The sequence below is a fragment of the Tenrec ecaudatus genome, chromosome 8, assembly GCF_050624435.1.
Source record: "Tenrec ecaudatus isolate mTenEca1 chromosome 8, mTenEca1.hap1, whole genome shotgun sequence".
NCBI lineage: Eukaryota > Metazoa > Chordata > Mammalia > Afrosoricida > Tenrecidae > Tenrec > Tenrec ecaudatus.
Window position 1 is genome coordinate 24464856 of NC_134537.1, and position 12182 is coordinate 24477037.

A 12182-nucleotide genomic window follows, 5' to 3' on the forward strand; every position below is an offset into this window, starting at 1 on the left:
CAGGGCTCCTGTGTTCATAGCAGAAGCTGCTTGCTCCACATTATACTCACTGAACAATGAGTGAGTCCCGGGCCACAATGGTGAGGTCACAGGCTGTTCACTTTAAGTTGGAGGTTCTAACCTAGCCAGCATCTCCGCAGGAGAAACATCTGGTGATCAATCCCTGCCAAGATGACAGCTGAGAGATCCTATGGGGGCAGTTCTACTCTGTCACACAGAGACAGCAAGAGTGGCCGTTGACAGAATAGCACACAGCACCATCTCTGAACAGTTTCGAGACCTCCCCCATTTATCAGTAACTACATTTATGAAAAAAACGTATGTGTTGCAAGAACACATAGGGTTGAATAGCACGATGACACTGCTACTTATTTAAATTGCTAAACAAAAAACCGTCATGGGTCAATCAGATCTTTTTATGCATAGTCAAATATCATTTGATTAAGCATACTCTTATGCTCAGTCTAACATGAAACCAACAGAAATTTGAGGCAGGCAAGGGAAGAATTAAAGAGCGGGGTGCACTTGCTCGCCTCTGATGTCGCGGATGCCTCTAATCTCATAATGCATTAGCGCTCTGTGAGAACCAGTGCCCCAGAGCAGCAGATGCCTCGGGCTGAAGATCCGCCATCCTCCCAGGATGCAGTCAGGGCACACCTCCCTGAGCTCTGGTCCAAAGGGCAGGGAGAGGCGGGGGACTGGTATTCTGAGGGAGGAGACAGGAGGTAGGAGGAGAGAAGGGAAAGTTCCAATTTTAACTTGGGGCAAATTCCTTCTCTGTGCTCTGGAAAGCACTTCACAAAGAACTGTAAAACTGAGCCCCTGATGTGCCAGTGATAAGGCATCAGTTAGAACAGGTGCTTTCTGGTAACCCTAGTGCTGAAGAGAGCAACAGCACATTTAGCGGGTAATAATGGGATGCGAGTGGGGACAATCAGGAACACTAGTGGCACTGTGGGTTAGGTGTTGGGCTACTAACCCCAAGGGTTGTGGTTCAAACCCAGCAGCTGCCCCTCAGGAGAAAGATGAGGCTGTCTGCTCCCATAAAGATTTTATAGTCTCAGAAACCCTATAAAGAATTGCTATGATTTACAATGAACTCAATGGCAGTGGGTTTTCTTTTTTTGGGGGGGGGGTGGGGGCAATGCCAAAGCCATAAGTTATCAGAGCTGAAATAGTAATTTGGAAACAGATGGAAGCAAAACAAAAAATTATGGATGTAGCCTAAAAATTGGCCTCTCTCCCAATATCCTATTTATGTTATGAAAACAGGAGAAAAGTTGTTTTTCTTGTCTGATATATCAAAACAATTCAATAAAGTCAAAACAAAGTGTCACTCAGAATGGCAGTGCAACTTCACGGTGTTGTCACACTCACTGGAGTTGCCATTAATCACAAGTTGAACTAAGGCTGATTACTTACCATCCAAACAGCACCAACCCAAATACCAATCCCCCTGCCATAGAATTGATTCTGACTCATAGCAAATCTAGACAGGGAAGACAGCCTTATAGGTCTCCCTCAGACTGGCTGGTGGATTTGAACTGCTGACCTTGTGGTTAGCAGCCCAATGACAAACCCACAGCACCACAATTGCTGCTTCATTGATGCAAGACTCAAGGTTGAATATTTATCTCTTCTGTGCAGGCACATAGATAGAAATCAATGTGCATAAAATAATCCAGAGGAAGCTATGCACATGTTTACCTTTCCCAGTCATTTGTTTGGTGGCTTTTTCCTTTTCCATGGTGACAAGAGCAAGCACTGAACCGTGCTCTCTCCTTCAGATGATTGAACTCATGTTCTGGCCACACTGGTGATTCCGAGTTACCTGCTCTCCCCTGTTACATTTTAGGGCTGCAGATGCAATCCGGGGCCACGGGACAGTAGTTTTCCTCTGTGCACGGCGATAACAAGCCCTTCTGGGAGTTGAGTTTCCCAGCTTAACTCTGGATAAAAATCAACTGAGTGAGGTGGCAAGACATGCACACCCCCCTCCCCATGCTCTCCCTGACGACACCCGTCAGCTCTGCGAAGTGCGGCTAGACTGCAATCTCCTTTTCTGAAGACAGGATGTTGCTTCATGTCAGGTCATTGAGTGTGTGGGTGCCGATGGGTAAGAAAGAAACATTGCCACATCCCAGACAGTTACCAGGGCTCAGTTAATAACTTGGGAAGCCCAGCAGTGAGCAGGCTGAAGCAGGAAGTAGAGAGACCCAGCATATTTTCTGAGCATCTTTTCTTCGGCCCCTCTTTATTCTATGGACCCGCCCTTTCCTACAGAGGGTCCCATCGGTCCCTTGCTGAATAATTTCACTTAGGGTATTTTTCTACAGGCATAAAACTGTGTTTCTGTTAACAACTAATTCTGAGGCAGCGCCTGGGGTCCTTCACTATTAGCTCCTAGAAAGCAAGGCATGTGGGACTGTTATCCCAGGCCCCCACCACAATAGCTAGCGCAGGCAAATGTTCAACACAGATTTATGGGGTCACTGAAGGGCAGAGAAGACATGGGAGTGCAGGGAGAGGACAGGAGCCGGGACACCGAAAGAGGAAAATGCTTAGCCTGGTTTTAGGAATGGGTCTTACACCTTTGTCAATGAGACGCCAACTTGCAGTGACAGAATTATGATGTCGTTGGACAGGGAGTCAGCTACAAGAAAGCCAATGAATCTCACCAGAACAGCAGCATTAAAAATCTGTGAAGCTGTTGATTGAATCAGTGCTCTGCTGGGAAACACTTATTTCATCTGGCTTTCTCACCTAGTAAGTCAAGATCTTCTTTTAAGGTACAGTACTGATATTTCAAAAGGTTCCAGGAAAACTATCCATTATCTTTCAACAAACCTTCTGAAGTCCTCTCATAAAAGTCCCATGTACCCCTATGGTAATTTCCTGATTTCTCCGGTGGTCACTTCGAAGTTTGTTTACATTTTACAGGCTAGTTGGTCAAGCAAGCAAATTAGTTGAGCTCTTGGGGGACATCACAGACTTGAGCTCTTGCCCTCCAGAATGACAGTCTCCTGGGGAACGCAGACATTAAACAGATTACAACACTTCATTACATGATTGTCAGAGTACAAAGTGCCCGCAGAGGCAAGGAGCACTGTGGAAATGCTTAATGGGTGAAAGTGCAGAATTGCCTCCTCTGCCAACTCGAGTACTTACTTGGGCCACCAGCAAAGAAAGACTCAAAAGGGGAAAAAAAGAAAGAGAAAGCATAAAACAGCAAACACGAGAGAATTTGAAGCAGAAGAAAATCATGAAAGTTATTCAAAGGTGTATGTATTCGTTTTATGTCATTGCAAAAGTAAATGTTTGTTTCTGACTTCTATTTTGTTTTCTGTCTGAATTCATCGGTGGTGACAGTTGCAACCAGAATCTTTGGAGTTTATAGATGTCTTGCTCTATTTCTTCACGTGGCTCTAACATTTACTGAAGTGCTGAAGAGCTAGCCCAGTGGGGAGAATGCAGAAGGAGAACAGAAGAGATGCCCAGGCCCATTGCCCTATCATCTGGCTCCTCTTCTTCCACAGGGAGTTATTCCCAGAAGCAGGCCCATCCAGAGTCAGTCAAAAATACACAAGACAATGTGCATGTCTGCTATAAGAAATGATATCAACCACAGGCCGGTGGACAAAGACAACAGCCCAGTTGGGCTTGGTCCAGTTTTATGGCTATACCAAATTTTCTGTAACGCATAACGTATGCCAAGCCCTGCGTCGTGCTGGAGATAGCCAAAGATTTCATCCACCCTGGGTTCTCTTAGGTCTTTTGCCAGATGGCAGCTCGCTCTGGTCCAGACCGCTCACCTGATTAAAATGAGAATGGTCTCCTGGTTGCACTGTTCCCATCCCAGTAGCAAAATCTTCCCACTAATCCCAAACCAGTCTGACCACTCTCCATCCTTTCCCAGAGCCTTGCTCTCCACCTTCCTGAGCACTAAAGAAGCAAAGCGCTTCCTGCCTGTTGCCCAGAATTGCCAATGGTTCTACTTGACGACACCCTGGTCGCGTTCTGTTATATCCCCGGAGTCCTTCCTGTGGGCCTCCTCCAGCCTTCCTTTTTGTTGCTTCTTGCCCTTGCGTCAGCCTGACTCAGGGTGATCACACGCACACCGGGATTAGGCAATGGGTTGTCACTGGCTGAAGCTTCCCTTCTCTTTCTGAGCAGTTGAGCCATAGGCCTTGCGCCCTAGTCTGTCTTCGTCTGAGAATTCCCGTGGAAACCTGCTCAGCATCACAGCAACACGCAAGTCACCACTGGTGGGGGGTGGAGCGTGAGCTGCTCTTGAGGGACACTGGCTGGCACTTGAACCCAGGACCCCACATACTAGGCGAGGATTCTACCATGGAATCACCACTGTCCCCATACTCTTCCTTCGGGTTACACTATTACCCAAATGAAATGATCTAGGCTAGCCCACAAGTGGTAGCTTTCTTGCTGATGCCCATACAGTAGCATCTTCAAACTGTTAAGTGCCTGCCAGTTGGCACCAACTTGAGTGACCCTACACACAACCAACCGAAAGACTGCCCGTTCCAGTGCTGTCCTCCTGATTATGGGGACCCCGTTGTTGCAGCCACCATAGCAATCCCTAGCATTGATGAGCTTCCTCTTTTTCACTGACCTTCAACTTTACCAAATAGGGTGTCCTTTTCCAGGGCATGGTCCCTCCTGACAACATATTCAAAGTGCGTGAGACCAAGTCTCGCCATCCTCCCTTCTAAGGAACATTCTGGCTGTACTTCTTCCAAGGCAGGTTTGTTTGTTCTTCTGGCCGCCCATGGTTCTTTGAATATTCTTCACCAGCTTGGCAATTCAAAGGCAGTGATTCTCCTATGGTCGTCCTGACTCATTGTTCAGCTTTCTTTCACATGTATGTAGGCAAGTGAAAACAACATGGCCCCAGCCATACCTTACTCCTCAAAGTAATAGATTTGCTCTCTTATTTTTTGTTGTTGTTTTAGGACATTTTCTTTATTCTTTTTCTTTAAATAAATCATTTTATTGGGGGCTCTTACAGCTCTGATAACAATCCATGCATCAATTATAAACATTTGTAAATATGTTGCCATCATAATTTTCAAAATTTTTCTTTCTACTTGGGCCCTTGGTAACAGCTCCTTTTTCCTGCCCTCCCCACACCATCCCATCCTTGTGAATTCTTGACAAATAATAAATTATTATCTTCATATCGTACACCATCCACTGTTTGCCTTCACCCATGTTTCTGTTGTTCCTCTCCCTGGTGTGTGTGTGTGTGTGTGTGTGTGTGTGTGTGTGTGTTATACGTCCATTATTGCAGTCGATCCCCCATTTCTCCCATCTTCCCCCTACCCTCATGGTATCACTACTCCCATTACTCTTCCTGAGAGTTTTATCTGTCCTGGAGTCTGTGTGTGAAGATCTCTTATCTGTACCAGTGTACATGCTCCAGTCTAGTTGGATTTGTAAGGTAGACTGGTTCAAGACAATAGGGTGGGGGGGCATTCAAGAATTAGAGGAATGATGTGTGTTTCATCAGTGCTATACTGCACGCTGGCTGACTCATCCCTTCCTTGTGACCCTTCTGTGAGGGAATGTCCAATTGTCTATAGATGGGCTTTGGGTCTCCACTCCGACCCACCTCATTTGAACAGATACGGTTGTTTGTTTTGAGTCTTCTGATGCCTGACACCTGATCCTATTGCCACCTCATGATCATACAGGCTGGTGTGCTTTTTCTGTGTGGGCTTTGTTGCTTCCCTGCTAGATGGCTGCTTGTTTAACTTTAAGCCTTTAAGACCCCAGACACTGTATCTTGTAACAGCCGGGCACCATCAGCTTTCTTCATCACATTTGCTTATGCACCCATTTTGTTTTCAGTGACCATGTCAGGAAGGTGTTGCTCTTTAATGGTTTAAAGTTCTCTTTGCTGAAGTAGATTTGTCCAGTGCAGTTTGTTGTTTGTCTTCAACCTTTTCTCTGTTTAACAAGTGTTTCTCAATTCTCGACTTCCAGCCTGTTCTACTTCTTGCAACCTTAACAAACAATTCCTAACTTCTATCTCTGGCTTAACATGCTTTTTCCTTCTTGCACACAATTCTTTCCTCTTTTTCATCCTGCCTCACCTGGCTTTGGCTTTTTGTTTTGTTTTCATTTAGTCAATCTCTTACTCATCCAAATTAACATTTATAGTCATTATACAGCAGTGAAAATATACAAGCAATGGTAGTAGAAGTAAACTACATAATTTCCTCGAGACTAGATTTCAGACTCATTCTCACCTCATCTTAAAACTAATCTTCATGAGCTATAATGATGAGTGATTATATCTCATATGTTCATTTTTTCTATGCAAAAAAACCCAACCAAAAACAATTGATGGTGGCTTACAAAATACATACAGTATAATGAGGAAATGAATTCACCAAAAGAAGAAACCATGGTTGAAGAAACTCACCAAATGCACAAAGTAGGGTCTAGACACTTGCTAAAATTAAGTCAAATCTGCCTCTGCATTTTGATACAACCAACACAGGGATGTGCATTTAATTGCAAAATTCAAATTCTTAGAAGGCTATAGAACAGCCTAGCTGTTTAATAGAAGCACAGCTATTCCTGGTACTGGGACTGGATGGGAATTTCAGAAGACCCAAGCAACCATCAGCATGGGGCCCATCCCTCACCTCCTCTGGCTTCCCTCTTGCCATTAAGCAGAGATCAGACAGGGTTCCCTGGCCCATCCTCCTTCGCCGCTTCAGACACCAACTGTTTCTCCTATGGCACTCTCCATCTCTGCTAGTGTCAGCCATTCATTGCAATGGTCACAAAGAACTCACAGGCAATGCTCATGAGCAAAGGATTTATTACGAAAGTCACTAGGTTGTCACAAGTCGGGATCAGTAAACAGAAAGGTGACAGTTGTCGGTCCACAGAAACCCCCTTCCTCTGCCAGCAGGCAAGTCTCTCTTCAGACCTCAGCTTCTGAACCCTGTGGTCCCTGGGCTGCTGCCTCTGGGGGCTGGGAAACCTGCCTGTCCCTCTGTCTCACCATCCCACAGTCCCAGACCAGATGAGGAGAAGGTACCCAAGGTTTCGGTACTGCTCGTCTGGATCTTCATTCGTCAGTCTCTGGTGCATATGGCCTTGGTGGACTAGCCACTTCAGTCAGAGATCTTGGATTTACTTACTCAATGGTCCTCTTCTTTCTGAGTCCCCACTGGCTCTTAGAACCTGAGGACTGGCTTGGGTGAAGTTATAGTTTGTCTTCTGCTGACCATAATCCCAAAGAAGACAAAAGACAGTGTGTTGAGTCACACCCTCTAGTAAACGAGTCTTAAAACAAAACCCCAAACTCACTGCTATCAAGTTGATTTCAACTCACAGCAATTCTGCAGGACAGGGTGGAAGCGTCCTTGTGAGTTTGACTTTTAACTCTTCACAGGAATAGAAAATTCCATTTTTCTCCTGAGAAGTAGCCGGTGGTTTCAAACTGCTGACCCTGCAGTTAGCAGCAGCCCAAATCATAACCAGGATGCCACGAGGGCTCCTTTCATACCCTCTAGTAGAGTCCAAAGATACCCCCAAGGATACAAGGGCGTGGCATAGTTTACACCCTCTACTAAAACCAAACTCACTGTCAGCAGAGCCTGACTCATGGAGACCCTTTACTAAAGTCAGTCCTTAATCTCACCCTCATCCTGTCCATTAGTATAGTAGAGAAGGCCCTCCAAGATGGGATGAGAGGCACAGGCACAGAGTCCATAATACATCACACACGGAGTCATGGCTTAGGAGGGTCCTGTAAATTGAGTACATCTCAGCCCGCATACAGAGAACACGATGTGAGGCAATCGGCAGCATCCAGGCACACCTGAGCAGTCAGCTGCTTCTCCTGATATTCTGAGATTTCGGAGATAGGCTGATGGATTTCATGGTTATAAAGGGAAGGCTTGGAAAAGTGACCACTGTGATTGCTGGGTTTAGCTGACATGGTCAGTTCCAGCACAGGGTGACCTGATGTACGACAGAACAAACCACCGCCCAGTTCTGTACCATTTCTCATTATTGTGGCTATTGTGCTGATTCATCTCATGGCTGGTGTCTTCCTTGTTCTGAAGAGCTTTTACTTCACCACACATGATGCCTGTTTCTATTGATTGGTCTTTTCTAGTGAAATGTACAAAGTAAGCAAGACAAGTCTCACCATTCTGTTTCTGACAGCAGCCTGGTTGTATTTCTTCAACTACTACCAAGTTTGTGTTCTTCTGGCATCCTGTAGGGGTTTCCCGATTCAAAACAGTAGAAAAATGACAGTTATGAAGTAGCAACAGAAATAATTTTATGATTGGGGGTCACTACAGCATGAGGAATTGTATTACAGGGTCACGGCAATAGGAAGGTTGAGAATCACTGGTCTAAGGATAACATTTGCAAGAGAAAGACAAGACTTTTTAGTCTTGTATAGAGTTAGTCTTGGCGTGGGACAGAGCAAGATATGACAAAATAATAATTTATAAATTATCAAGGGTTCATGTGGGAGGTGGGAGTGGGGAGGGAGGGGAAAAAATGAGGACCTGATGCCAGGGTCTTGGGTGGAGAGCAAATGTTTTGGGAACGATGAGGGCAACGAATGTACAAATGTGCTTGACACAATTGATGTATGTATGGATTGTGATAAGAGTTGTATGAGCCCCTAATAAAACGATTAAAAAAATTAGTCTTGGAAACCCACAGGGGGAGTTCTACCTTGTCCTATAGGGTCATGATGAGCTGGAATTGGCTCAATGGCAGTGAGTTTGATCTTATGGTTTTGGAAGGATAAAATTTAGATGAATAAAACATGTGAATAGAATTCATAGTCTTCAAGAAGTTCTCCAGAAATGATCATTTTTAAAACTGCAAAGCAGAGTCTGTGTTGGCAATCTAGGGTGTATTCTTTTGCTTTGAGCACCAGCAGAACTGGAATAGGGCTCATGTTGTGTTATGAAAGTTTAGAAAGCTAAGGGGAACTGAAGAAATATCTGTGGGCTAACCCAAGTATGTCCTCAGAAAACAATTTTGGATCCATTCTAATATAGACCAAAAGGTAAATGCAACCCCAAAGAGTTTGCTATTGAACATGGCTGTGATAATTGTCGTCTAGAAAATCTATGATGATGTCAGTACACACCTACATAATAGAGTCATTTTTAAACATTCATAAAATAGCTAATCATGAAAACTCCTCATAACCCCATAAGATAATGTGGTATGAACTCTAAAAGGCTCAATAATCTTAGTTGTTTTCTCCTACATGTCACCAAACCCTGGTTAAGTGCTGGAGGTCAGTTAGGGGTCTTCAACTGCTGACTTTGAGGTTAGCACCCACTATGCCACAAGGACTCCCGGGGTGGGCTTTCTATTGATGGTCCAATAGTTCTAGTGCTGGTGCAGCTGATCTAAGGCCATCAACCTTCTGCTAATGATGCAATCACAGGCCACTTGTCTACTTAAGCTCCTACTCCCTCAAGATAAACGAAATCAAGCCATCAATGTATATAACTTTAATCTGTCTGACCTTTAGAAAATGGGAGCTATAATGCTATATTCCGTCCAACCCAAAGTAATATCACACTATTTAAGAACAACTTAGAAATAAGGAGGAAGGGAAGTGCTGAGCGTATTCATGTTTTACAGAGTTTGGACTCCCCCAGCAGGAGGTCCTGTTTGTAGGTCTGAACCCTCACTGCGGTTTTTAATTTAGGTCTGTGTAAGCACTGGTAGCTGAAAATTAAAACTGAGATCATCAAACTTAGCTTGTAAGTGATACCTGCTTGAGAAATAATCCAGAAGTATTATAAAAATGTAATACATTTCTTCCTAGTGAATTTCTTCAGAGGTAGCAAAACATAATCTTACTACTTTGAAATAAAAAAACAACTTTATAAAATCTTTATTATGGTGGCCCAATGTTTGGTCTGGAAATCCTAGAAGGATAATTAAGCAGAAGCAAGTTGCTTTTTAAGTGGATTAAACATATGATTTTGAGGAGGTATAAAGTTGCCCCTTAAAAACAGTTATGTCAGCTTCCAAGTCCTATCAGGTGGTTTCATCTCCATGGAAACAATTGAGGGAACCATATTGGCGGTATCCTCCAGTCAGATGGCCCCTCGAGAGTGGAGAAGCACACACCTGCGGGTGGCCTGGGTCTAAAAGATAATGACTACCGGTCTTCCCGTGCAGCTTAGGTTCTACTGAAATCACCCAGTATGCTTTGTTCTATGTTACTGTGATACGCCTGGACTGGGTAGTTTGTCCCTACCTGCTCATTGGGTGGTGACCTTATTCACGTCACAAATTATTGATAGACATTATGGGAGCCAAAGTGAATGAGCCATAAATCTTGCTCTTGACATTCCCGCTGCCACCCAGTCCATTCTGACTCATGATGGCCCTATTGCCCCTTTGGGTTTCTGAGATAGGAAACTCTATGGGACTAAAAAGCCTCATCTTTCTCTGTTGGAGCAGCTAGTGGTTTCAAACTGCTGACCACGAGGTTAGCAGTCTAATGCGTAACCCACTACGCCATCAGGACTCACAAGCTACACTTCCCACTGATGGCTCAAAATGTCCTGATGAGGACAAACGTCTCTCTTTGTGGTGGTTCTGTTCTGCCTGAGAATCATGCAGATGGTTGTTTTTCCCCCCGAGTGTGAATATGTTTCACAAGTATAATTAGCATAGAATCCTATTAGCACGTTTACTCGGCAAACAGAAACTATTTTCCATTAACTTGGTGGTTGTTTATGTAATGCTGCAAGCTTATTCTCTTGGCGTGTCTGTCACCTCGCTTGGAGCCGCCTGAGGTTCCCTGTCTTCCCTGAACAGCTTTCCGCGCGTGTTCTCCTGCTCCTTCACCAGCATTGTCACCTCAACGCTTCACTCTTATCGCTTCTTCCCTGATCATTCTCCTCCCTGCAGCCTATCAGGTGCAAGTAGAATGTCTATGGATTAACACTGCGATCTCATCATGCTGTTTCCTCGTTCGGATAAATCCAGGGATTTAGCGTTTCCTGTAAACTCTTATGGTTAACCAAAAACTCTCCCCATACTCTGCTTTTCTTTACTCAACCCCATCTCTTACTACTTCAAATTACTTGTACCTCAAGGTCAGCGGTTCGAAAACATCAGCCGCTCTGAGGAGAAACATGAAGCTTTCTACTCTGGTAAAGAGTTATAGTCTTGGAAACTCACAGGAGCATTTCTACACAGATCTAGAGGGTCACTATGAGTCAGAATTGATAGTGGCATGATGTATGCATGTTTTCTATTTTGTTATTTTAAAAATACTGATCGGGCTTTCTACTCCTGTAAAGAGTTAGTCTCAGAAACCCATAGGGGCAGTTCTACCCTGTCCTGTAGGCAGGGTCTCCATCATGAGTTGGCATGGGCTCGATGGCAGTGAGTTTGGTTTCGGTTTGGCTCATGACAGATTTATTTTGTCACTCATCAGTGGATCATAACTTTCAGTGCAAAATACTGTGCTATCCTCTGCCCTGATAGTCATGTAAGGTATGTAGAACCGCTCTAAAGAGGTGCTGTGAATGTTCATTCTGTTCTGGACAGTTTGAACGATGATTGTGATCTGACATAATTCTCTTGAGGTCCCTCCTACGACATTTTATCACAGCACACAGAATCAACTCCACTCCCACTTCCGCCGTGGGAAATGTGTAGTACAGTTAAAGGATGCACAGTGTCCTCTAGATTTCTCTTTTTTGACAAACTTGTTGTCAGATGCTGTCAAGTCGGTTCTGACTCACAGCAAACCTGTGTACAAAACCCTGCCCAGTCCTGTGCCATCCTCACAACTGTTCGTACGTCTGAGCCCATCAACGCAGCCACTGCATCAAGCTTCTGTTGTCGTCGCTGCCCTTTACCAAGCATGAGTGGCATATAAATTCAATGCTTCCAGGCCTAATTTGCATTTGGACATTTGCAGATGAATCAAAGTAGGCGTGGTTATATTTTTGTTCCTTGACATTTCTTCAAAGTTTAAGCTTTGTTACCTGAGCGTCAAGAATTCCTCAGTTGTCATTGGAAGCCCTCAATTGTCACTATTAGCTAATTGCTTAATTTGAGTCCCTACTTCCCATCTGCAGAATGGTTGGCAGGTGTCTTCTAAGTTTCTTAGCAGAGACAAGTGAGTGCTTCTA